Source organism: Pantherophis guttatus, chromosome 4 (assembly GCF_059756535.1).
Source record: "Pantherophis guttatus breed Tessera chromosome 4, ASM5975653v1, whole genome shotgun sequence".
NCBI lineage: Eukaryota > Metazoa > Chordata > Lepidosauria > Squamata > Colubridae > Pantherophis > Pantherophis guttatus.
The window spans coordinates 12,689,010-12,712,023 of NC_142066.1; the positions used below are offsets into that span (position 1 = coordinate 12,689,010).

The following is a 23,014-nucleotide window of genomic DNA, read 5'->3' on the forward strand; positions in this document are numbered from 1 at the left end:
AACAACAACAACAGAAAGCTTCATTTTGGCAGCTCAAGAACAAGTCCTAGCCACAAACTGCATGAAGGCAAAAATTTAACATGTTACCACCAACAGCAAATGCCGCCTCTGCAATGAGAAAGATGAGACAGTCGACCACCTGATCAGTGGGTGCAGCAAAATTTCACAAACTGACTACCTACAACGCCATGACCGTGTTGCTAAGATCATTCACTGGAAATTGTGCCAGAAGTTTGGATTTGAGTACAGCAAAAACCACTGGGAACATCAGGTTGAGAAAGTTTTAGAAAATGAGAAACTCAAGATCTTGTGGGACTTTAGGATTCAGACTGACAGGCACTTGGTCCACAACACACCTGACATAACAATAGTTGAAAAGAAAAAAGTATGGTTCATTGACATTGCAATACCTGGTGATGCACGAATTGAAGATAAGCAGCAAGAAAAACTCACAAAGTATCGGGACTTGCAAATTGAAGTTGAGCGACTGTGGAAAAAGAAATCGTGTGTTGTCCCGATTGTAATTGGAGCCCTTGGAGCAATACCCAAAGGGCTACCCCGCTATTTAGAAATTCTAAATTTACCAGACTTGAACATTTTGACTCTACAAAAAACCACCTTACTCGGAACAGCTTACATCCTCCAACGATACCTTAACAGTTCCTAGGTCCTTGGTTAGGACTCGAGCTGCTGAGCTATTAACCAGCCTCAAAGGCTGTGAATCTCACTAAAGATTAACAAATCATCATCATCATCATCATCATCATCATCATCATCCAAGCACATTCACTTTGTCAGCTTCTGACAATCTTCTGTGGTGACAAGCTCTTCTTTGTCCTCTTCATATCATCACTTGGTGTTAACTTTTCTTTATTCCTTCATATATATATTCAAAGGTCACCTCACTGAGTTCAAAAAGATTTCATTCCCCAGGATATGGGAAGTATAAACGATTGGCTTCAAGATTACCTTCTCAAAACATCAGGCAATGGTACTACAGCCCAAATAGTCGAAATGATGTCATCGAAAGCCAGTTCTCTGTGATACATTAATGACACTAGATGTGTTTGGTAGCATAAATACATGCATTGTAGTTTCTGCTTGAAACTACAATGGCTAATTTGCCTGGCTAATCAGTTTTTTTTAAGACTGTGTTTTTAAGAAGCACAGTCTTAATGCATGGTCGGTCCCCATTGAGATAAATAGGGTTGTATGTGTGAAAAAATATCTGAAATAGAGAAAAATAGAGATAAAGAGAAGTGTGAGAGGAGTGTCAAGCTATTAAAATAGTGATAGATGATAGATAGATAGATAGATAGATAGATAGATAGATAGATAGATAGATAGGATAGGTAGATAGATATGATAGATAGATAGATAGAGATAGATAGATATGATAAATAGATAGATAGATAGATAGATAGATAGATAGATAGATAGATAGAGATAGAGAGATATGATTGAGAGAGAGAGAGAGAGATGATAGATAGATATGATAGAGATAGATAGATAGATAGATAGATAGATAGATAGATAGATAGATAGATAGATAGATAGATGGATGGATGGATGGATAGATATGATAGATAGATAGATAGATAGATAGATAGATAGATAGATAGATAGATAGATAGATAGATAGATAGATAGATAGATGATACCTTGGTGGTGCAGGGGACTAAAGTGCTGTTAAAGTAGCACCTAGCTGCCTGCAATTACTGTGAGTTCAAATCTCACCAGGCTCAAGGTTGACTCAGCCTTCCATCCTTCCGAGGTAGGTAAAATGAGGACTCAGATTGTGGGGGCAATAAGCTGACTTTGTATAAAAAGGACACCGTTTGGGGGAGGGGGGCGAAAGCCCTACTAAGCAGGAATATACAAAAGTATGAAGGCTATTGCTTAACTCATTGTAAGCCGCCCTGAGTCTCTGCAGAAGGGCAGCATATAAATTGAACCAATAAAGAAAGAAAGAAAGAAATGATAGATAGATAGATAGATAGATAGATAGATAGATAGATAGATAGATAGATAGATGATAACTTATGGACAGATGGACAGATGAATAGATAGATATGATTCCTATTTAAAATATGAAAGACTCTTTAACAATTTTTCAGCCAGCATTTTAAAAAATTGCCTATATTAACCATACAAGAAAGAAACCTTCCAGTGTCTCTCTGTCCAATTATTACTATGAAAAGTATGTTCTTTTTCAAAATCCATTGGGTCTACTTCCATGAGAGAATATAACTCATCACCCTAGGGATCCAATTAGAAACAATAGTACCTAGAACCCAAGATGTTACTGTATTATGCTTTCCTGAAATGAAACTGTTGTACTTACTCCTTCCTCAAAGTCCCAAGAATAAATCTACTGGTTCTTAAAAGGTTTTGGTTGGATATATGTCTTCCATGAAAAGTTTCCAAATTACTGTACCTTGCTCAATAGTAGTAACTGTGAGAGCGATCTTAGAGTCCTAGTGAACAACCATTTAAATATGAGCCAGCAGTGTGCAGCAGGTGCCAAAAATCAACGGGTGGAAACTAATCAAGGAGAGAAGCAACTTAGAACTAAGGAGAAATATCCTGACAGTTAGAACAATTGATCAATGGAACAACTTGCCTCCAGAAGTTGTGAATGCTCCAACACTGTAAGTTTTTAAGAAGATGCTGGATAACCATTTGTCTGAAGTGGTGTAGGGTCATCACACCAGGTTTGAAAACCAGAGACTGTAAGTTTAACTCTTGTCTTGGTCATGAAAGTTGACTATGACTTTGGACCCGGTCAATACAATGTCCATACCCAGTAATTTTCAGGCCAAGGAACCAAGAAGGACACAAGGAGTTGCTTCAGAGTAGTTTCTTTATTGTTGCTCACCTGTAGACAGGAATCTTGCCAGAATAAAGTGCAAGTCTGCATAACTATTAGATATACCTTGTGAAAGGTTTAGGTGGATCGGCCTGTTCTGTCCCCAACCCCACGCACACACACCAACAGATGTTCAGGAGTTAAAGACCAAACCAGCCGGCAAAATCCTTTTCCTTATGATAACGGAACTTGGCAACAACCTAGTGGCTGCCTGCCAAGAGTTTATTATTTACAAAGAGGAGAGATAACTTCTCCCCACTTCTGATACATCAAAGGAAAGCAGCTCAATAATTACAATCAAGTCCAGAGATAATCCCGTCTTAAAGCAAAAGTCCGGCAATGCAGAATGGCATGGAAGCTTTCAGCTTTGTTCGTCACAAGGTTTGACTGGCCACCACGCTCCCTTTTATATCCTGTGGGATGTGGTCCAGTGACTCAGCCTAATCTCGGGCACGCCCTTTCTTCTGTTGCACGCGCTTATCTCTGCGACGCTGGCGTGGGTCCAGCCAAGACTCATTACCCTCATCACTGTCCATCTGTGGCTGGTGGACGTGCTTGGCCCTGGCCCTATCTCTTGCCCTTTGGCGGACACCGAAGGCATTGCCAGAGAGGAGGGTCCTAGAGAGGGAGGCCTTGCCAACTCCTCCCCTTCCCTCTCGGAGTCCTCTCCGGACGATGACACAGGCTCTGGTAACGGAGCCACAACACCGCCTTTGCTCTCTTCCTCCATACCAAATTTCCCAAGCTGAGTTTTTTCTTTGCTCCTAAGGAAAGACTTCCTGTGGCTCTGGACTACATTCCACCCCACTAATCATGCATGCCCCATGCTAGAGCTCCCATAACTATCACCCCCAGCCCAGGGGCGGTATTCACTTACCTTTGCTACCGGTTCGCAAATGTGAGCCTGCCTACACAGAGCCTTCCACACACATGCAGAGCATAAAAAATGAGACGTTATGACATCCGGGGTGGGTGGGTGGAACCTCCTGCAGCCGCCACTACAAGTTTGCACGAACTGGATAGAACCAGCTGAATATCACTACTGCCCCAGCCCCAATGCCTAGGGAAGAGTGAGATCTTCATGTCCTTCCAAAAAGCCAACAGAGCTACGGCTGGATGTATCTCAGGAAGGTGGCTGTTTCAAACTACAGATGCCATGACTGAGAAGGCCAGTGGTGGGTTCCTCCCGGTTTGGTCCGGTTCGGCCGAGCCGGTAGCGGTGACAATATGACATCACCGAACCGGTTCTCCCCCCCCTCCGCCCTCCTACCCACCCACCCACCCACGTTATTCTTACCTTTTATTTGGCCCCACCCCCAATCTATTGCTGCCTCCTGAGCCCCAGCTGATGACTAGAGGGAAAAAAACTGTTTAAACTCTTGCCGCGGGGCTTCAAAGGGCCGTCCTACAGCTGCTCAGTGTTAAAAGCAAACAAATGAGTTGGGTCGTAAGTGCGAGGATTGGTTGTAAGTGGACCTTCCAGAAATGACTCTGACCAGCTAGCCACGCCCACCTAGTCACATGACCTCCAAGCCACACCCACAAAATAAGCCACGCCCACAGAACCAGTAGTAAAAAAATTTAGAACCCACCCCTGGAGAAGGCATTGCTTCATGAAACGCATTGCTTCACCAAGGGTACCCAGAGCATGCTCTATCAGCCAGACCTGGTGAGATGGGCAGAAACCACCAGGGAGAGACAATCTCACAAATAAAGTGGTCCATGTATTAGGATAAAGGTTATGAAGATGATGTACACACACCTATGCAAACAGACAATAACTTTGCATCTATCTATCTATCTATCTATCTATCTATCTATCTATCTATCTATCATCTACCATCTATGTAATCTACTATAGCGATAGTACTTAGACTTATATACCGCTTCACAATGCTTTACAGCCCTCTCTAAGCAGTTTAAAGAGTCAGCCCTATTGCCCCCAACAATTTGGGTCCTCATTTTACCCACCTCAGAAGGATGGAAGGCTGAGTCAACCTTGAGCCTGGTGGGATTTGAACTGTCAAATTGCAGGCAGCCAACTGTCAGCAGAAGTAGCCTGCAGTACTGCACTCTAACCACTGCGCCACTGAGGCTCATTATCTGTCTGTCTGTCTGTCTGTCTATTTGTCTGTCTGTCTACCTATTATCTCTCTCTCTCTCTCTCTCTCTCTCTCTCTTGTCTGTCTATCTCTATTGTCTGTGTCTGTCTATTATCTCTATCTCTATCTATCTATCTATCTATCTATCTATCTATCTATCAGCTGTCTGTCTATCTTTATTGTCTGTCTGTCTACCTATTATGTCTATCTATCTATCTATCTATCTATCTATCTATCTATCTCTATCTATCTATCTATCTATCTATCTATCTATCTATCTATCTATCTATTGTCTATCTCTATTGTCTGCCTGCCTGTCTGTCTGTCTGTCTGTCTATTATCTCTATCTATCTATCTATCTATCTATCTATCTATCTATCTATCTATCTATCTAATTTTTATTCTCCTGCAGTGCAACAACTCTCTGTCAAACTTTCTATAAGGAAAAAAAAACACACCTGCTAAAATACAGGTAGTTTTCAATTCATGACCACAATTGGGCCCAGAATTTTGGTCATAAATTGGGGTGGTCATTAAGTGAGTCACTCCATGACCTGACTTGATTTTACAATTGTTTTCACAGCAGTCATAAAGTGAGTCACTCTGTTGTTAAACAAACCTCAGGGCTGTTCAGTGAACCTAGCATACCCAATGAATGTTTTTTTTGCCATTTTCAACAAGAAAATGGCAAAAAACCATTGCTACTGGTTGTATCAGTGGTGGGATTCAGCTGGTTCAGGCCGGTTAGGGTGAATTGGTTGTTAAATTTCGGGCTGCCCCTGCCCCTCCCCTCCTCGCCCCTTCCAGTAGTCCCCATGCACCCCATTTTTGCTCCCAGGAGGCTGCAGAGAGGCCTACTAAGCCCAAAACAGCATGCAGGGGGGAGGGGATGGCGCGGCCCCCTGCAGCCTGTTTTTGCTCCCAGGAGGCTTCAGAGAGGCCTACTAGGCCCAAAATGGGGCACAGAGGGGTGCAGACACCCCCCTCCATGGCCTGTTTTTGCTCCCAGGGGGGTGCAGGTGGCCGAGTCCTGCCTGTCACACCCCCTGGCCACACCCACCATGGCCACGCCCAGCCAGCTGGTCATTAGGACAGAGAACCAATTATCAAATTATTTGAATCCCACGACTGGTGTTGTATATGTAAGCTGATTACCAAGAGCACAACATGGGTTTATGTGACTGTGGGAGTTACATGTGTGCTTGCTATATGACCTTCTACGACAGTCACAAATTGTTTACTGCAGGGGTGGGTTCGACTTATCTTTACTACCGGTTCGCAATGGGATCGTTCGCACATGTGCCTTCTTCTGTGCATGCGCAGATCACTGATGACGACTACCGGTTCTTGCGAACCGGTCCGAACCGGGGGCAACCCACCACTGGTTTACTGGCTGTAAAGCATCTTTTTCTCAGGCTCTTGTAACTTCAAATGGTCTTTAAGAGACCAATCATTAAGTGAGGACTACCTGTAGTACTTAGCCTTGTCTATGCAGTACAATAGAAGAAGTGTGTGCAGAAACGTATATGGGGATTTTTACGTCCCTTCCTCCTTTTTAAAGATGAAATTCCAAAATAATGTGGACATAGGAAGGAAGGAACTGAAGATTAGAAAAAATGTGAAGCAAAATGAATCTTGAGCAATGCGTATTTTCTCCAAATACATTACATCAAATCCAACTAGATTTCTTTTCAGAAAGTAATTAATAATGCAGGGAATACGTATCCCCAGCTTCCTTCTTCCCGCAAGAAAACAATCAAGTTGTCCAATTAACTTTTGCAGAAAACTTTATTTATTTATATATTTAATAATGGTATTAAACTACCATTGCAGAGATCTCTGCCTTTATATGCCCTAAATCAATTTAGCCCTTGCACGATGTCAACAGATAGCTGACGAAAGCTTAGTAAAATAAAATTTTAATTCTTTTAAAATTTTAAAATCTTAAGTTCCGGAGTTCGCAGTATGTCTGTTTCTTTTTTTACTAATATACTTGGAACTCGTATTGTTAGAATAGATTCCCACGTGAGGGTTCAATTCCTTTATGAGAAATGTTTATTCATTTTTGATTATTTCTTCTTAATCAAGTTGGAGGAATGGCGAGGGCTGATGTTCTAACCTAGGCCTCCTGAGTCAGTAAAACACACGAGTAGTCCCAAAAATCTGTTTAATTTTAACAGCTGTGAATTCTGTTCATTCATAGATGAGTCCCAAATAGTTGTAAAGAGTCCTTCGGGATAAGGCTGATAATCACCCACCTTTATCTCCCTTGACACGCTGCCAAAGACCTAACTGGCAAAGCTGTACAGAGTCCAGAATCAAACAGAGCTTCAAACATTAAACTGCACAGAATTAACAATGTTGCTTCCTGCAAAGGCCCATGTGCCTTTGCTCCTCTTTTAAGTCTTATGGGAGGGGCCAATCATCTCCAAGCCCTACTCCCGAGTCGCCCCTTTTATTTTAACTGTTCTTGCCTTCTGGCAGCTCTGCGCATGCGCGCACTGGGAACAGGCTCCCCCTGTTCCTCTGCCTTGCTAAGGTCCAACTCTGGAGGCTCTGGAAGCAGCATGTATGTCCCAGATGGCCCTTTCTCTGCCTCAGATGCAGAGCCCTCATCCGAGCCTTCCCCAGACTCCAGGACTGGGCCATGTTCCTCACCAGCCTCCTCACTGTCCGACTCTGCTGCCAGCTCCGCAGGCTGCTGGCGGACCACAACAGCTGGTTGGGAGGGCAGATAAATGCTTTTAACAGTTTTATCATCATCGTTATTATTTTTCTTGTTAATGTTGTGCCTTTACATGATAGCTTAATTCCACTGTTGGAGGTGCCGCCTCAAAAAAACTCCCTGGTTCACTGCAATTAGCAATTTATTTGCTGAATTAAAAGCTGACCTTTCTCCCCCCCCCCGCCCTCTCCCAGCTGTCCTGGCTATTTTTTTTTCAAACAAAATGTAAATAAAAAATACAAATAAAAATGCATGTCTCAAGATCAAACCAACTGTTGCTTGGGTTATATATATAGCCGTAAGAAGGAAGAGAGGAAGGGAGAGATGGAAGGAGGGACGGATGGAGGAGGAAGGAAGGAAGGAGGGAGGGAGGGAAGGAAGGAAGGAAGGAAGGAAGGAAGGAAGGAAGGAAGGAAGGAAATGGGAGGAGTGGGAGGGGAGGAAGGAAGGAGGAGGAGGGAGGGAGAGAGGGAAGGAAGGAAGGAAGGAAGGAAGGAAGGAAGGAAGGAGATGGGAATGAGAAGACGGAAAGGGGGATGAGGGATAGAGGAAGTAAAGAAGGAAGGAAGGAAATGGGAGGGGAGGGAGGGGAGGGAGGAAGGAGGGTGGGAGGGAGGGAAAAAGGAAGGGAAGGAGGAGGTGGGAGGGAGGGAGAGAGGAAAGGAGGGAAGGAAGGAGATGGGAATGAGAAGACGGAAGGGAGGGATGAGGGATGAGGAAGGAAATGGGAGGGGAAGGAGGGAGGGAGGAAGGGGAGGGATGGAGGGAAGAAGTAAGTGAGGGAAGAAAGAAATGGGAGGGAGGGAGGAGGTGGGAGGGAGGAAGGGAGGGAGAGCGGTAAGGAAGAGAGGGAGGGAGAGAGGGAGGGAGGAAGAAAGGGAGGGAGGGAGGGAGGGAAGAAGGAAGGAGATGGGAATGAGAAGACGGGAGGGGTGATGGAGGAATGGAGGAAGGAAATGGGAGGGAGGGAGGAAGGGGAGGGATGGAGGGAAGGAGGAAGGAAGGGAAGGATGGAGGGAGGAAATGGGAGGGAGGGAGGAGGTGGGAGGGAGGAAGAAAAGAGGGGAGGGAGGAGGAAAGGGTGGGAGGGAAGAGGGAGAGAGGGAGAGAGGGTGGGAAGAAGGAAGGGAGGAAGGAGATGGAAATGAGAAGGAAGGGAGGCAAGGGAGAAAGAGATATAAGAGCTGCTTTTTTGGGATTCACTGTGCTTTACACCTAATAGGAAAAATACGTTTTCAAGGATGGTTCCAAAAAATCTAGATCAGGGGTGTCAAACTCGATTTCATTGAGGGCCACATCAGGGTGGTGTTTGACTTTGGGAGGGTGGGGAAATGGCCAGTGGGTGTGGCCGATCAACGTCAATTTTCAGGGGGCGCCTGTGGTGGCCCCAGCACTCTGCAAGCGAAAACGGGCTCCCAAACTCCATTTTTGGCTGCGACAGCCTCCTGCAACTCTCTGCCACTGAAAACAGAGCTCAAAAGGGCCTCCTGCAGCCTTCCCAAGCCCTCCATTTTCACTGGCAGAGGCCCTGCAAGCCAGTCCTTTGCTGTTTCCAGGGCGGCCCTGTGGGCCAGATCTAAGCACCCTGCAGGCAGGATCTGGGCCCCGGGCCTTGAGTTTGACACCCCTGGTCTAGATGGTGGCCACAGTGGCCCATTTTAAGCTCCGCCTCTTTTGATGTGCATTTGATTGCACCAGGCTTAGGGCCTGGTTATTTACGGGACCGCCTGCTGCCGCAAACGGCCTCCCACCGGCCGGTACGCTCTCACAGAGAGGGACTCCTCCGGGTGCCGTCGGCCAAACAATGTCGGCGGCAGCCCCCAGGGGGAGAGCCTTCTCTGTGGGGGCACCTACTATCTGGAACGAGCTCCCCCCGGAGATACGGAGGATCCCGGATCTTCGCACCTTCCGCCGTGCTCTTAAGACCTTTTTATTTCACCAGGCTGGTCTGGCCTAACCTTTCCCATTCTTTTTTTAATGTAAATTTTAATGTAAATTTTAATTTGTTCTTAACCTGGGGTTTTAATTGTTTCTTGGGCTAAATTGATTTAATTCGATTTTATTTCTGCTCTTAATTTTTGTATTTTACATGTTTTATTCTGTGCCTGTTCACCGCCCTGAGTCCTTTGGGAGTAGGGCAGTATACAAATTAAATAAAATGAAAATGAAATGAAATGAATCCTGGTCCTCATCATTACTGGTTTTTTTTTTTGTTTTTTTTTTTTTTACCAGACCCTGTAAACATCTATGCAGGATTCACACTGCAAAGACAACATTTTCATTGTTGGAGTCTCCACATACCGCTGGGAAAGACTTCAAAATTTGAAATGCAAAATCTGAAGAATCTGGAGCGTTCCAGATTTGGCTACTCTATCATTCCCAACATCTGGAATTGGTGGGAGATGTTGTAGAAAGTTAGCACCTACCCTTCTCCTAGAAGAATGAAATATTTTGAGAAATGTTTAAAAGGCAGAATATTATATTTCCCTGGATGAGAAATGGAGAAATGTGGTGTTTTTTTAAGAGGGAAAAAGCAGCTCCCACCTTTTCTTAATAGCCCACAGCAGATGCGAGCACTTAAAGAGATAGATAGCTCTATTCATAAGCAAATACCCTCTCACCCAAGATGCAACCCAGGAAAAAGCCATTGAGCCATAATAGGAATTGCCCAACACTCTTTCAGAGCACAAGCCTCTTCATTGCAGTCCAAACTTCAACCAAACCTGGGAGCTCAGACAACCTATAGAACCAGCTATGACCCCTACATAACCCTTACAACAGCCAATAGAATACATGTTCTTGCACAGGAACAGGAAGCTCAAAAGCAAAGCCCAAAGAAAGTATAAAAACCCACCCACTCTCAACTCTCTCATTTTGGTCAGCTGCACCAGATCCACAAACCCACGTGGTTCTGCTTCATCAATAAACCGTCTTTCCAACGGGCCTCCATGTTTACAGTGTCTTTCTCCCAGCTTGGAACTGAACCAGATGGATATTTCTTCACACAGTGTCATTCAGCAACATCTGAACATATTTCTTTCCATAGTGTCATTCGGCAACATCTGAAGTGAAGTGGTATTCACTTACTTTCCCTATCGGTTCGTAAATGTGAACGCGTCAGGGGTGAAATGCTACCGGTTCGCTCTAGTTTAGGTGAATCGGTAGTGATAAAAACTACCGGTTCGGTCAAACTGATAGTTAGCTACCGGTTCAAGTAAATCGGTATTTAAAAAAAGTTACCGGTTCCTCTGAACCGGTATTTCCGACGATCAGTTGTACTTACCTTCCCAACCCTCCTTTTGGCACGTACTGCACATGCGCACGTGCATAACACATGCTTGGTGCGCACTGCACATGCGCAGGCATTGTGTATTTTGCACGCAGTGCATGTGTGCACAGTACACATACACATGAGGCCAGTGAACCAGTAGCAAACAGGTTCAGATTTTACACTGAGGTGTGTGCATGCCTCCAAAACATGCCTAAATAGGATGGCATAGAGCAGATTTCCGCTACTGGAAACTGGGGAAACTGATCCGAACCGGCTGAATACCATCTCTGATCTGAACCACAGAGACCTTTCGCTGGGAAGAAGATTGGTTGGTGGGATTCAAATAATTTAACAACCAGTTCTCTGCCCTAATGATTTCTTCCAACAACCAGTTCATCAAACTGCTCAGAAAGTTAACAACCGGTTCTCCCAAAATGGTGCGAACTGGCTGAATCCCACCACTGGTTGAGCTGTAACCAATCAATTACATCAAGCAGATTCCTCAATGTCGAAGTAGCCGCTTCTCAGAACAGCAGCTGATCCCCAGTTGCACAATTGAGCCGAATGACAAAAATGTTAGACCACACCAATTGAGATGCGCTTGCCAAGTTGTTTCATTTTATTCTACCTGGTTGAGGCTGAGGTAGGGCAATGTGTTCCCCTGTTCCCTGATCTCGCCATCAGCCATGTATCGGAGAGGAGGAGGAGGAGGAGGAGGAAGACGAGGAGGAGGGGGACCCCTGTGATGGTCCCTTGGAACCACGTACCATGTAGGAGGAGGTAGGTCTTCTTCTGCCACCATGGATGAAACCAGAGTTCCCATCAGGCGATGGTAACGATGATTTTCTTCCCGTTCTCCTCCATCACCAGAAATCCACAATGTCCAAGAAGACAAAGGTGGGCAAGATCTCTGGGCAGCTCGACGTAGCCTTGCCCCTCTCCATGCCCAGGTTGAAGGCGTCTCCTTTGGAATGGGGTCCAAACCTTGGTATAGTATCTCCTTGGAGGTGAGTGGTGTCTCTTTGGACTGGAACACAAAGACAGAAGGGGAGAACCTTTTTTGGAGTCCAACCAGTTGAGCATCCCACTTGTTAATATCATGCTAGGTGAGTTTTTTAAACTTCAGTTTGAATTGGGGAAATTACAGAGGTTGTATTCAGCAGGTTTTGACCAGTTCTGGAGAACCGGTAGCAGAAATTTTGAGTAGTTTGGAGAACCGGTAAATACCACCTCTGACTGGCCCCGCCCCTATCTATTCTCTGCCTCCCGAGTCCCAGTTGATTGGGAAGAAATGGGGATTTTGCAGTATCCTTCCCCTGCCATGCCCACCAAGCCACACCCACCAAGCCATGCCATGCCCACCAAGTCACACCCACAGAATTGATAGTAAAAAATTTTGAATCCCACCACTGGGGGATTAGCTTGGTATTTCAATGGAAGTGGAAGAACATAGCTCTATTTCTTAGGGAAAGGTCAAAAATCTTCCACTCCTTTTCAAAATCTGTAAAAAAAAATCTCCTAGGATCCCATACATTTGTGGGTTTTGTGTCAGTCATTGGTAAAATGTTCCGCTTGTAGTGCAGATTTCTTCTTATTCTAGGACCAGACCTGGAAGATCTTAGAGAGGAGGAGGAGGAGAAGAAGATGGAGGAGGAAGAGGGGTGGAAGAGGAGGAAGGGGAAAGAAGGAGAAGGAAGAGGAGATGGAGGAGATGGGAGAGCAGGACATAGAGGAAGAAGGGGAAGAGGACGAGAAGGTGGAGGAGGAAGAGGAGGAGGAGATGGGGAGGGGAAGCAGTACATGGAGGAGGGGGAGGGGAAGGAAGAGGAGGAGGGGAAAGAAGGAGGAGGAAAAAGAGGAGGAGGAGATGAAGCGTAGAGGGGAGGAAGCGTAGGAGGGGGAAGAAGTAGGAAGAGGAGGAAGAAGAGGAGACGCAGAGGAGGAGGGGACAAAGAGGAGGAGGTGATGGGGAGGAAGAGGAGGAAGAGGAGGAGGAGAGGGGGAGGAGAGGGGGAGGGGGAGTTGGCCATGGAGCAGGAGGAAGAGGGAGAGGAGGGAATGGAGAGGAGGGAATGGAGAGGAGGGAATGGAGGAGAAGGAGGGGAAAGGAGGAGGAGGAGATGAAGGAGATGGGGGAGCAGGACATGGAGGAGAAGGAAGAGATGGGAGGAAGATGAGGAAGAGATGGAGGAGGAAGAGGAATGTGATGGTGACCTGGCCTTCCTTGAAGCTCTCATCTTACTTATCGAAGGAGAAGGAAGTAACCATAATATGATATCCTACTAGAAAGGAACACTTTGAGGAACATGCCACTAAGAACTTAATCTAAGAATTTTATAAACACAGGCACAACAACAGGAAACATTTACATCCATTTACTTTAGTGCCCCTTAGTAATTATTTATTTGGACTGCCTCTATCCCAAAGGACACTGGTTGATGTACAATTGCAAAACGTGATAAGGACATTTCCCTACAATCGGGGTGGACTCTTTCTCGAAGGAGGTTTTTCGGAGGTGGGATGGCTGGTCAGGATTGGATTAGTGGATTCTTGAACTAAGCAAGAGGTTGGATCAGATGAGCTAGCAGATCCCATCCAACCTCCGGATTCTCTGATCCTAGTTAGAGGAGAGAAGGTTTGCATCCAGTTTTGGTCACCACACTATAAAAAAAGATGTTGAGACTCTAGAAAAAGTGCGGAGGAGAGCAACCGGGATGATTAGGGGACTGGAGGCTAAAACATACAATGAACGATTGCAGGAACTGGATATGTCTAGTTTAATGAAGAGAAGGACCAGGGGAGACATGATAGCAGTCTTCCAATACTTGAGGGGCTGCTACAGAGAGGAAGGGGTCAACCTATTTTCCAAAGCACCTGAAGGCCAGACAAGGAATAATGGATGGAAACTGACCAAGGAGAGATTCAACCTAGCAATGAGGACGAACTTTCTGACAGTGAGAACCATCAACCAATGGAACAGAAGTTGCCTTCGGAAGTTGTAGGAGCTTCACCACTTGAGACATACAAGAAAAGATTGGACTGCCATTTGTCAGAAATGGTGTAGGGTCTCCTGCTTGAGCAGGGAGTTGGACTAGATGACCTATAAGGTCCCTTCCAACTCTGTTAAACTGAATCTGAATAAGATTGGAGAAGGCATCTCCTGGCCAGCCTCATCTGAAGCCTAACTGGGCAGATGAATGAACAGGGGAAGTTTTTCAAGTTTTCTGTTTAAAGAAGTCCTACTACCTCTTCAAGATTGGTCTTTCTTCTGGCAAGATCCAGAAATGAATAAACTCTCCCCCCCCCCGCCCCCCAATTCTCAGCACTACCCTTTGATACTCACTGTCCTTTGGCTTCTCCGGAAGAACTTCAGTGGTCCCGGAACTTGAGGTCCCTTCGTCTGTTCTTCCGGTTTGAGTTCTTCATCCTCCATCGCCTCTGCCTTCGTTCCAGAGGTCCAGTTCCCCATTCCAGGGGGCTTATCGCCCCTTGACAAGAGATGCCCTTCTCCCCTCTTTTTCTCCCCTCTTTTAAGCCAGGTTGCTAGTCTCCACTGCAGCTGAGGAGGTGTGGTGGGATGATGGCATTGTGACCTCATGAAACTGGCCACCTGGGAGACCATGAGATCAGTAGCCTCCCCAGCTCAAGCCATTCAGAAGTTCTTCGGCTGCATTGAACCGCTTTCTAGTTCACATCATTCTTGATGGACCAGAATCCGGATTTCGCACCTAGGAGTGTGGTAGCTAAGCCAGTGTGTTTACTGGGATAGGTCTGAAAAGTCAAAATGGTGACAATCACATCACAGATACCCTCTTGTCTTTCTTTCTTTCTTTCTTTCTTTCTTTCTTTCTTTCTTTCTTTCTTTCTCTTTCTTTCTTTCTTTCTTTTTTCTTTCTTTCTTTCTTCCTTCCTTACTTCCTTTCTTTCTTTCTTCCTTCCTTTCTTCCTTCCTTTTTTCTTTTTCTCTTTCTTTTTCTTTCTTTCTTTTCTTTTTCTTCTTTTCCTTCCTTCCTTTTATCTTTCTTTTTCTTTTTTCTGTTTCCCTCCCTCCCCTCTTTCCTTCCTTCCTTCTTTTTCTTTCTTTCTTTCTTCCTCCTTTTCTTTCCTTCTTTTTCTATCTTTTCCTTTCTTCCTTTTATCTTTCTTTTTCTTTTTTCTTTGTTTCCCTTCCTCCCTTCTTTCCTTCCTCCCTTTTTTCTTTCTTTCTTTCTTTTTTCTTTCTTTCTTTCTCTCTTCCTTCATCTTTCTTTCTTTCTCTCTTTCCTTTTCTCTTTCTGTCTTCCTTCCTTCCTTCTTTCTCTTTTCTCTTTTCTCTTTCCTTTTTTCTTTATTCTTCTTTCCTTCAATCTTTCTTTCTCTCTCACTTGCTTTCCCTCCCTTCCTTTCTTCCTCCCTTCTTTCCTTCCTCCCTTTTCTCTTTCTGAACTTCTTTCCTCTTTTCTTCTTTCTCTCTTTCCTTCCTTCCTTCATTTCTTTCTTTCCTTTTCTCCTTCCTTCCTTCCTTCCTTCCTTCATTTCTTTCTTTCCTTCCTTCCTTCCTTCCTCCTTCCTTCCTTCCTTCCTTCCTTCCTTCCTTCCTTCCTTCCTTCCTTCCTTCCTTCCTTCCTTCCTTCGACACCGTTCTATGAAGTTAACCCTGCAGCCAAGGTGCAAACTCTGAAGGTGGCTATTTGAACTTCAAGGACCTTTACAGCTGACAACATGTCATTGTGCCTTTATGTATTCTAAAATTAATATTTTTGGGGAAAAACAGAAACCTTACTTACTTATGTGAAGCAGCAGGAACCAGTGAAAATGTTGTACGTATTTAACACTTAGCTGAGGGGTTCCAACATGAATCCACAATCTGGGTTTCCTTATTTGGAAACTTATTAGGGGTCACCACTAGATGGCAGCAAAGCCCTGGGATTTCTTTATAGGAAGCAGTTATTGGAATCAGAATTTCTGCCCTAAATCATTAGGATCATAAACTGTGTCGGATCCAATTTTATGACCATTTTCATGACTGTTGTTAAACAAATCCATGGTCATTAGCAAACACCAAATTAAAAGTATGACTCCATTCTTCCAAAGGGCAGTTTTACTGGAATTTGGGGGAGAAAGCCACAAATTAAAATCATATGACTGAAGGACATTGCAATTGGTCACGTTGGAAATAAAATCCAGTCTGGTTCCAAGCCTGGAGAAAAACACTGAAAATAAAATGGAGGCTGGCTACAAGGAAAGAAGGACTCTGTTTATTTGGATGCCAGAACCTTCAGTGAGAGCAGCATGTTTCTGGGGTGGCTGACAAAATGGCTGAGTGAGTGGATGGATTTTTATAGAGTTCTGGGGTTCGGTGATTGAGATGTTCCAGGGATGTTGTGCAATGTAGTGAGCCTTGTGACTTTTGCTATTCTAATCATGATGATCATCATTTAATGACCCCATAATCCCTTGCAGGGTGGAGTCTGGGCAACTAGATGGAACTAGCAGAGTTTTTTAATGGCCGGATGCCTTTTCTGTCACCAACGTGGAGTTTTATTCAGCAGATATATTCTCAGTATGCCCAGAAATATCTGCCTCTACCTAGGATCGAACTCACAGCCTCCTGATTGTGAGGCGATAACTCCACCTCTAGGTCACCTCACCACTCCATCTTTTGCTATTCTAATGGTGGTGTGGGATATTCCTATTATGTCCTAAAGGTCCTGTCCTGTCCTTAGAATTTGGGTGGGAGAACGTAAATTCTTAATCCCATCAGCTTCAGCCTTCTGTGGGAGCTGTTGCTGAAGGCATTCTGTTTATTAATAGATTGGCCCAGTCTTTCTAAATAGGTACAAAATATCCATCTCTAAAGACACAACTCAACAGCGACACAACTGAACTATATTTTACAAACTCTTGGGTTCTCCTGTGCCTAAAGACTTCACAACACGTCTTCTTCTGCAAAGAAAAGGAGACCACTAGAATCAAACTCACCTGTTACCACACCTTAGCACTCAGTTCTTTATTGTCCAGCAAAAACGCACAATTTACCACATTACCCCAAATTAGACTTCCCATGCCCCAAGGACAATCAGAACACTGTCAGATTTTTCCATCGACGTTTGATATCTCGAGAGAATTGGTCCAGCCACCATTCTGCAAACATGACTTCCTGGAGCCAGAGTTGAAATTTCTCCCATTCGTAAGGGTTCTGGAAGTCTTGAGGGGTCAACTCTAAGAGGGCAGACTCCAACTTACGGAGCGTTGCTCCCGAAAGACGCAGATTCCGATAACGGAAATTCTCCTTCCAGCTTCTTACTTGCCCCTAGAATGCAATAGTGAGTGGGAGCCTTGATCAAAAAGATTCACAAGCCAGGGGGAAAAAATTGCGCTGCCATGCCACCACGACTCCACCCGTTAAGCGAGATAAAGGAGATAAGGGAGGGCACAGCCCACAACTGCATAAAAGACTTAGAAAGAAACTCAGAATCAAGCTTTCCTAACTTCTCAGAGTGTAAAACAGACAGCGGGAGTTTTGTATGTTCATATGTGACTAGCTCAGCTGGTCATGTTTTTCTGCCTGGTTTACCTTGGAAGACTGAACTTTCACACCTGAAAACTTTCATGTATAAATCTCCCACTGTCTCTTTTACTGCATGATGAGTTAGCAAGATTCTTTATTGAGTTTCTTTCTGTGCAGGTTATACAGCTGTGGAGTATGCCCTCTTTTATCTGATTGTGGCTAGCCTCTCCCCCATCCCATGTCTCCCCGCTGAACCTCCATTTTGGCCAGCAATATGCTGGAAGAGGCCTATGCAGGCCCAAATGGAGCATCGGACGGGCGGCCCCCCTCTGAACCTCCATTTTGCCCTGCAATGTGCCTGGCGAGACCTACACAGGCTAAATGGAGCAGTAGAGGTGTGGCCCCTCTGAACCTCCATTTTGCCCTGCAATGTGCCGTGTGAGGCCTCCGCAGGCCTAAACAGTGCATTAGAGGGGCGGCACCCTTCTGAACTGCCATTTTGGCCTGAAATGTGCCGGGTGAGGCCTACGCAGGCCTAAATGGACCATTGGAGGGTGGCCCCTCTGAACCTTCATTTTGCCCTGCAATGTGCCTGGCAAGACCTACGCAGGCCTAAACTGAGCGTTAGAGGGGCGGCACCCTTCTGAACTGCCATTTTGGCCTGAAATGTGCCGGGTGAGGCCTACACAGGCCTAAATGGAGCATCGGAGTGGTGGCCCCTCTGAACCTCCATTTTGCCCTGCAATGTGCCTGGCGAGACCTACACAGGCTAAATGGAGCAGTAGAGGTGTGGCCCCTCTGAACCTCCATTTTGCCCTGCAATGTGCCGTGTGAGGCCTCCGCAGGCCTAAACAGTGCATTAGAGGGGCGGCACCCTTCTGAACTGCCATTTTGGCCTGAAATGTGCCGGGTGAGGCCTACGCAGGCCTAAATGGACCATTGGAGGGTGGCCCCTCTGAACCTTCATTTTGCCCTGCAATGTGCCTGGCAAGACCTACGCAGGCCTAAACTGAGCGTTAGAGGGGCGGCACCCTTCTGAACTGCCATTTTGGCCTGAAATGTGCCGGGTGAGGCCTACACAGGCCTAAATGGAGCATCGGAGTGGTGGCCCCTCTGAACCTCCATTTTACCCTGCAATGTGCTGGGTGAGGCCTACGCAGGCCTAAATGGAACATTGGAGGGGTGGCTCCCCTGCACCTCCATTTTGACCTGCAATGTGCCAGGCGAGGCCTACGCAGGCTAAATGGAGCATTAGAGGTGTGGCCCCTCTGAACCTCCATTTTGCCCTGCAATGTGCCAGCGAGGCCTACGCAAGGCTAAATGGAGCATCTCCAAACCTCCATTTTGGCCATCAAAGTGCAGGACGAATGTTTTAGAGCCTCTGCGGTTGTTCATAAGGGAGAACAACTGCTGTGGTGTTGCAAGATTCGTAGTTTCGGGACTTGTTCATAAACACTAGGGGCCGCTGATCGTGTAACTTCAAACGTTCTGTAACGGACCCCAGGGATTACGTGTCAGAAAAAAGAGAGGGTCAGACTATTTCCCAAAGCACCAGAAGGCAAGACAAGAAACAACGGATGGAAACTAATCAAGGACAGAAGCAACCTGGAATTAAGGAGAAACTTCCTAACAGTGAGGACAATTATTAACCAGTGGAACAGCTTGTATCCAGAAGTTGAGGGTACTTCATCACTGGAAGAAAAGACTGGACAGCCACTTGTCTGAAATGATATAAGGGTCTCCTGCTTGAGCCCTTAGAAATTTTAGAAGAAAGAATAGAATAGAATAGAATAGAATAGAATAGAATAGAATAGAATAGAATAGAATAGAATAGAATAGCAGAGTTGGAAGGGACCTTGGAGGTCTTCTAGTCCAACCCCCTGCTTAGCCAGGAAACCCTACACCACTTCAGACAAATGGCTAGTTAATCTCTTCTTAAAAACTTCCAGTGTTGCAGCATTTACAACTTCTAGAGGCAAGTTGTCCCACTGATTAATTGTTCTGTCAGGAATTTTCTCCTCAGTTCTAAGTTGCTTCTCTCCTTGATTAATTTCCACCCGTTGCTTCTTGTCCTGCCTTCAGGTGCTTTGGAGAATAGCTTGACTCCCTCTTCTTTGTGGCAGCCCCTGAGATATTGGAACACTGCTATCATGTCTCCCCTAGTCCTTCTTTTCATTAAACTAGCCATGCCCAGTTCCAGCAACCATTCATCGTGTTTTAGCCTCCAGTCCCCTAATCTTCTTTGTCGCTCTTCTCTGCACTCTTTCTAGAGTCTCAACATTTGTTTTACATCGTGGCGACCAAAACTGGACGCAGTATTCCAAGTGTGGCCTTACCAAGGCATTATAAAGTGGTATTAACACTTCACGTGATCTTGATTCTATCCCTCTGTTTATGCAGAGGATGACACAGGGAATATAGCTTGTTGAGGTTGAGCCATCAAAAGTGACTGAGAACTGGAGAGCCAGATTCAAGGGTTCACAGAATTAAAACAGAATCCTTAAGTGATTCTGTTTACTTAGTCCTCCAGTTCACACTCAGGATGTTTCTTAAGTGATAAACATCCTGAGTGTAAACTGGAAGACTAAGTAGGAGACTGAGTGTGAACTGGATGGAAACTAATCAAGGAGATGAGCAACTTAAAACTAAGGAGAGATGTCCTATCAGTGAGAACAATTATTAATTAATTAATTAATTTATTTATTTATTTTTTAAACTTTTATACCGCCCCCTCTCCCGAAGGACTCGGGGCGGTGAACAGCCAAAATTAAAAACACACAATATAAATATTAAAATACATTAAAACAAAATTAAATTTATCTTTGGCTTCCCCAATTTAAAACCCCTTACCCATAAAATTCCCCAATTAAAAGATTTTTAACCCAGTCCGGCTTGCTGAAATAAAAAAGTCTTCAGGGCCCAGCGGAAGGTCCGGACGTCCGGGATCAGTCGTATCCCTGGGGGTAGCTCATTCCAGAGAGCGGGTGCCCCCACAGAGAAGGCTCTTCCCCGGGGGGTCGCCAGCCGACATTGCCTGACAGATGGCACCCTGAGGAGACCCTCTCTGTGGGAGCGTGTTGGCCGGTGGGAGGTTATCGGAGGCAGAAGGTGGTCTCGTAAATAACTGGGCCCTAAGCCATGGAGCGCTTTGAAGATGAGAACCAATACCTTGAATGTGGAATGACTTGTCTTCAGAGGTTGTGGGTTTTTAAGAAGATGTTGGACAACCATTTGTCTGAAATGATATAGGGTTTTCCAGGGGTGAAATGCTCCCGGTTCGGACCAGATCGCCCGATCCGGTAGCGATGGAGGCGGGTGGTTCGGAGAACTGGTAGCAAAAATCCCTGCCCCCATGTCCGCCCCCCCATTGCCCAGCTAAGCCGCACAGTCATCAGAGGCTTTTTAAAATTATTTTTAAAAGCATTTTTTTATTCGGTTGAAGAGGTTATAGAAAAAATGTTTTTAAAAGGAAAAAAAGCTTCTGCCGATCAGGCAAGTCAGCTGGGATCGTCAGAGGCTTTAAAAGCATTTTTTTAACAACTTCTTCGACGAAAGTAAAAAAAACTTATTTTAAAAGTAAAAAAAAACCACCTCTGATGATCACGTGGCTCAGCTGGGCATGGGGTGGGGCAGGGATATTTGCTACCAGTTCTCTGAACCACCTACCGCCATCGCTATCGGATCAGGTGATCTGGTCCGAACCGGGAGCATTTCACTCCTGCACCTCACAGGGTTGTTGTGGTGGTGGAGAAAACAGGAGGAAGAATGTGCGTTGGCTGTGGTCGCCGCCTTGAGTTAATTGTAAAAATAAATAATAAAGAAATACAAAAAAATAAGTAAAGTATCAGAATTCACAAAGATAAAAGGGACCTGTAACTCATCTCTCCCCCTAATCTTGGGGCAGTGAGTTCCGCAGATCAACCTCTTCTGAAAAAAAACTCAATTTTTCCTAGAATTGGAAGACTGGTCTTGTTCACCTTCCCCACCACTTACAACACAACAGATCCTTGGCCAACAGCAATCCAACACTTCGGGATGTTTCTCTTGCCTTCTGGGGGCGCAGGAGGCAGCCTGGCTAAGCCCCACTTGGGAAGGAACACTCCCCATCAGCCCCTAGGGCCGCCTGGGCCAAGGATGCTGGGCTTTTCCTGGAGTAATAGGTGAAACCTTAGCTGGTCCTGCCTTTGAGATGGCCTTCAACCCCCCTCAGTCTGACCTCATAATGAAAAAAAAAAAGGGAAATAAGATGAAGGGGAAACCCATCTTCCCTCCCTTGCTAATGTCTTCATTTGCCGGGACACCCCCTCCCCTTCTCCCCTAACACGGAGTGGGGTGGGGGTGGGGAAAAGTCAAGCTACAAACTAGATTTCGTGTCATTCGAATTTCATTGTGCCTCACAATGAAGCACATTCAGTGACATCGCATGAATCTGGGGGCTCTGGATCCTTTCAACTTCTAACTAACATCCCACAAATTGCGGTTTAGGGATGTGGTGTGCGAAAAGAGCACCTCAGCAATACATTGTGGAAGTTGTGGGGAGATGGAGCATCAGGCGGCCTCACCAGTCTACCTCAAAAGTTTGTAACCTTTGGTAAAGGTAAAGGTTCCCCTTGCGCATATGTGCTAGTCGTTCCCGACTCGAGGGGGCGGTGCTCATCTCTGTTTCTAAGCCAAAGAGCCAGCGCTGTCCGAAGATGTCTCCGTGGTCATGTGGCCGGCATGACTAAATGTCAAAGGCGCACAGAACGCTGTTACCTTCCCACCAAAGGTGGTCCCTATTTTTCTACTTGCATTTTTTAATGTGTTTTCGAACTGTTAGGTTGGCAGAAGCTGGGACAAGTAACGGGAGCTCACCCCGTTATGCAGCACAAGGGATTCGAACTGCTGAACTGCCGACCTTTCGATCGACAAGCTCAGCATCTTAGCCACTGAGCCACCATGTCCCCTTTAATCTTTGGTATACAGTAGTAGATCCCAGCAATTGTGTGGTTAAAGAGCTTGGGTCTCCACATGAAAGAAAGAAAGAAGAAAAAACATCCTTTTCCCCATAAAAGATATTCATGTGTTTGAAGGTATAGGTCTATTATATTTATTATTTACTGTCAATGTTTCCCCACCTTGGTAAATTCTAGAGGTGTCTGGACTTCAGCTCCCAGAGTTCCCCAGACCGCACAGTCATTGCTGAGAATGCTGGGAATTGAAGTCTACTCAGGTTGCTCAAGAGGGGATGAGCTGATTTAAAATTGTAGTTATTTATTATGTGTTTCAATTAGTTCAGCGGTCACCAACTGGTGGTCCGCGAGAAAATTTTGGTGGTCCGCAGAAAAATTATTTGCATTTTTTACATTGCACTAAATCAAGGGTCCTCAAACTACGGCCCCTGGGCCAGATATGATTGTTTGATTGATATGATTGCAATGATTGTTTGTGTTGCTGCAGAGAGTCTCCCCCTTCGGGGTCTTTTTGAGCAGGTCGGAGGGGGGCAGAAATTCTGACTTGGGGTCTGCTTCGCCTCCTGGTGTGGGGCTTTGGGCGAAGGCTGGGGGGAAGCACCGCT

General features: G+C 45.4%; 2 long non-coding RNA genes across 2 annotated transcripts; both read right to left on the reverse strand.

Annotated features, from left to right (window-relative positions):
- Positions 1–11,563: 11,563 nt before the first annotated feature.
- On the reverse strand, positions 11,564–14,543 carry LOC148113746 (uncharacterized). The gene is made up of 2 exons (XR_015733660.1): positions 14,311–14,543; positions 11,564–11,994 (listed from the first exon to the last, which is right to left on the reverse strand). It is a non-coding gene; the product is annotated as an uncharacterized LOC148113746 (long non-coding RNA).
- Positions 14,544–16,941: 2,398 nt separating this feature from the next.
- On the reverse strand, positions 16,942–21,835 carry LOC117658777 (uncharacterized). Its single transcript, XR_004589338.3, has 2 exons — positions 21,451–21,835; positions 16,942–17,259 (listed from the first exon to the last, which is right to left on the reverse strand). It is a non-coding gene; the product is annotated as an uncharacterized LOC117658777 (long non-coding RNA).
- Between the last annotated feature and the right edge of the window lie 1,179 nt (positions 21,836–23,014).